This window comes from Sinocyclocheilus rhinocerous, unplaced genomic scaffold (assembly GCF_001515625.1).
Source record: "Sinocyclocheilus rhinocerous isolate Xijiao unplaced genomic scaffold, SAMN03320098_v1.1 scaffold951, whole genome shotgun sequence".
Classification (NCBI taxonomy): domain Eukaryota; kingdom Metazoa; phylum Chordata; class Actinopteri; order Cypriniformes; family Cyprinidae; genus Sinocyclocheilus; species Sinocyclocheilus rhinocerous.
In genome coordinates this window covers 482,736-486,829 of record NW_015640464.1, presented here as the reverse complement: position 1 = coordinate 486,829, position 4,094 = coordinate 482,736, and the positions used below count along the sequence as shown (strand labels likewise).

General features: G+C 38.8%; 1 long non-coding RNA gene across 1 annotated transcript; it reads left to right on the top strand.

Moving 5' to 3' along the window:
- Window positions 1–2,024: 2,024 nt before the first annotated feature.
- LOC107752995 (uncharacterized) lies at window positions 2,025–3,483 on the top strand. Its single transcript, XR_001641422.1, has 3 exons — window positions 2,025–2,105; window positions 2,621–2,723; window positions 3,259–3,483. It is a non-coding gene; the product is annotated as an uncharacterized LOC107752995 (long non-coding RNA).
- Window positions 3,484–4,094: the final 611 nt, after the last annotated feature.

Here is a 4,094-nt window from a genome sequence, read left to right as displayed (position 1 = left end):
TGCGGTAAGAGCATATGTACCACCTCCAATCAGGTGTTTCAAATGTCAAAAATATGGGCATGTTGCGGCAGTCTGTAAGGGAAAACAGCGATGTGCTAGATGTAGTGGTAACCATGAATATGGACAGTGTGAGCAAGGGGCACATTTAAAGTGCTGTAACTGTGGAGGCGAGCACAGTGCTGGCTTCGGGGGATGTGAGGTACATAGGAACTCTGTAAAAATTCAGAACGTCAGGATGCAAGAGGGAATATCGTATGCCGAGGCTGTTAAAAAGGTGAAACAGAGAGAAGTTGGGCAAGGAAATGGTACAACAGTCCTAATGAACAAGAATAGTAGGCCATCTTCGCAATACAAATTCAATGAAGACTTTCTAAAAGTTGGAAACGTTGAGTTCATGACTTTTCTAGATGAGGTAATAAACTGTGCTGCACAAACTGAAAGCAGAACTGAGAAGATAAAAATCATATGCAAGGAATGCAAGGAGCTTAATCGCTAATCGGCACCACACGTAATATGCATTCAAGAGACATGGTTGAAATCACATTTAGATTTTGTAATACAAGGTTATATAACTATTCGAAGAGATAGACAGACAGGTAATGGTGGAGGGGTGGCAATATTTGTTAAAAATGAAATTTCACATAGGATTATAGAAGTGAGTGATGAATATGAATCAATCATAGTAGAGGTGTTTTTAAGAGGACAGTGTATCACGGTGATTAATTTTTATAATCCTTGCAATAGACTTAGTATGGAAGTGTTAGAAAGTATCTTGAGAATAGGTCATCAAGAAGTGATATGGTGTGGGGATTTTAATGCGCACAGTACTCTTTGGGGAAGTGATAACACTGATCATAATGGTATGATAATAGAAGAAATGCTGGATTTGAAGGGTCTGGTGTGTATGAATGATGGTAGAGCTACTAGAATTGATTTGGCTCGGGGTAGCTGTTCGTATATTGATCTAACAATGGTGTCAGAATGTCTAGCAGGGGTATATACATGGGATGTTTGGGAGGACTCTACGATAGGAAGTGATATTTGTTGTAAAATAGGCATAGATGTTAGTGGAGATTTAGAGGAAAAGATAGGTAGATGGAAATTTAAATCCGCAAATTGGGAAGCATTTAAATATATTACTGATGTTAAAGTTCAAGAGTTGAGCATAAATGAGGAAATGGAGGATGTAGAAAAATATAATGAGAAATTATGTGAAGTATTGTATAGTACAGCTGAAGAGGTTATTGGGAAGAGTAAAGGGGAAAAAAGAAAGAAATCAGTACCGTGGTGGACAGAATTATGTAACAAAGCAATACAAGCCAGAAATAAGGCTTTTAAAAAGGTTAGGAAGACGTTTATATTTGATGACTTTATTTTATATAAAAAAGCACAAGCGAATGTGAGGAGGGTAATTAGAGATGCTAAAAAGAATTACTGGAGAAATTATTGTAATTCTATAGGGGAGGAGGTTAATGTCAGTGAAGTATGGGGTATGTTAAGAAAGATGGGTGGTTTTAAGAGAAATTTTGGAATGCCTGTTTTAAATAATGGGGAAAGAATAGCGGTGACTAATGCTGATAAGGCAGAAATGTTAGCAGAGGTGTTTGTTAAAGTACATGGCAATAATAATAATAATATCAGAAGAAATTAAAATAAATTGAGAACAAGGTATAAAGGAACATCCAAATATTAGGATGGAGAAAGGGCCTTCTAATGAACAACTTGATGTGGAATTCTCACTAAATGAATTAAAGAGAGCTGCTGGAAGAGTCTAATAAAGTGTGGAGATCAGGGAGACTTCCTTCTTCATGGAAACACGGGGTTATTATTCCTATATTAAAGCCAGCCAAGAACAAGCATAATGCTGAAAGTTATAGACCTATAGCATTAGCATCAAATTTGTGTAAATTAATGGAACGTATGATTGTGTGTGTGTAGATTAAACTATATGTTCGAAAGGAAAGAGATTATTTCACCACATCAGAATGGATTCCGTAAAGGACGAAGTACATTAGATGCTGTTTGGCGTCACTACTTGCGATTAGCTTCCCTGTTGTTGGGGCTACGTGGGAACTATCATCTGGAGACGCTGTTGCTTTGTTTTGGTTAACTTTGTTTTTTAATTCCCTTTCGTGGTGTTTTGTTGAAGCCTTGGTGTGTGTGTTCGTTCCTTGGTTTACCAACATTTTCTCTTTCCTTTCTTTTTTTTGTTTCATGTATTGATTGGACGCCTTTATTGTGAAACGTGTGTTGATCGTTGTGAGTGTGCTCAACCTGAGTTTGTCTTAAGTGCGCTCAATTACTTTTTTTGTTGTTGTTGTTGTACTGTTTTTTTAAATTATTTTTTAAAATAGTTATTCTGTAAGTGTTATTCATCACTGTTGTATTGCTATATTGAGTGGCTGTGAGTCTGATGTTTGTGCTCATTGGCTGAGTTTTGTTTTGTGTTTTAGTAGCAATAATAATTTATTATTGTCTTGTTTTGTATTAGTTAGTTATTTTGGTGGATTTAAGTATTTGTAGCTGTTCATTTGAGGGTGGGCAACTCTCCTTATTGTAATCCATCTGTGATGGTGACTGTGTCTTTTCAAATGTATAACCTGATTTCTGTTTGTTACAGGAGCTGAGTGCCTAAGGCAGGGGCGGATTCCTGGTGTTGGGTGTTCCTTTCACGAGTGCTGGCTGGAGTGGTTGTGTGTGTGTGTCACAGGTATAAGTGAAGGGTGTGTAAGAAAAAGTGATGAGGACGTCGAAGATCTTTGATGAAAAATAACTTTTATTACAGAGTAGCAGTGACAAAGTACAAACAGCACTTCGGATTCAGCGGAGTCGAAATGAACCCCGAACATCCTAAGCTCAAACATTTTATACTGTATTACATTCATCTTCCCGCTCAACATGTAAATGAAGTTTCGTTTTAAATGTAAATTACGGATAACAATGAAAGTGATAGCCTTCCGTTCCCACATCTTTGGTAGACTTGCAGGTGGGAACAACCAAATGTTAAGGTGATAAGATTAAACAGAATCCCTAGCAGTTATTTCATGTACCCTTTTGGTCAGCAGATGGTTCTTGATGGCCTGCTGCTGCTCCCGTGCTATAAGTGACAAATTATCGCTCCGGAGGTACTATTTACATATTATTAAGATCGGAAAGAACTATCTCTATGATAATTAAGCTCTTTGTAGGGAAAGGAGCATAGTTTAATACACAATTTGGAGTGGAAGCTGGGTCGAGGCAGACTATAATTTCTTACAGGTGTTTTGCTGTATAGGCCGATTGTGCCCTTATGCCCTGCCTCAGTTCCTGTACCTTGATCCTTGGATGTCCTTGACGACCCAGGTTGCCCACTGTTGTATTTTGTGAAGTGTGTAATTGAGTTTGTTATATGTGAACTGTTGCGTTTAGTGATTGCTCTTCTACCTCCCTCTGTTATGTAATAAACCCTTTTTTAATTGTAATAAAAATTAGTTTGTATATCTATGTCCCCTGCCAATTTATCGTGAGCTGACCTGTGTTGCCTAAAAAGAAATGTATTAATAAAGGTCCCTGGGCTAGACCCAGGGTGGCGTAGTCGTGCTAAATCTCTAATCCTTTACTGCTTCGCCACATTTGGCGTAGTCGGCAGGGTCTCACGGTACTTAGGCGGAGACGTGGTTATCTAGATCTTGTTTTTCTTATGATTGTTGGCTTTTGTTGTTCGTCAGTGTGATTTTGTTTTTTTTCTAGTGTTAAGGCAAAGCAGCAGCGTCTGTCTGGATTGTGGAGAACGTTTTTTCCTATTCCTTTGGGTCTCCTGTCCGTGGTTCCCTATTGGTGTGGTAAGTTGTGATTTAAAAATGGAGGATGAACTTAGAGAACTTAAAGAACTTGTGGCCCAGTTGAGGGCAGACAACGAGAGGCTGCGCCAAGAGCGTACACTTGCGTTGCCTGGTTTCAGTGCGGCATCTTCTAATGTGTCCGATGCAGAGCCTGTTACACCTCATCCAGTCGGTGTAAGTGCTAGCCAGTCAGAAAGATTTGTGTTTGTACCCAGGGATCAGAAATGCCCCAAGTTTAATGGCAAGTCAGGGATTGGCATCAACGAATGGATT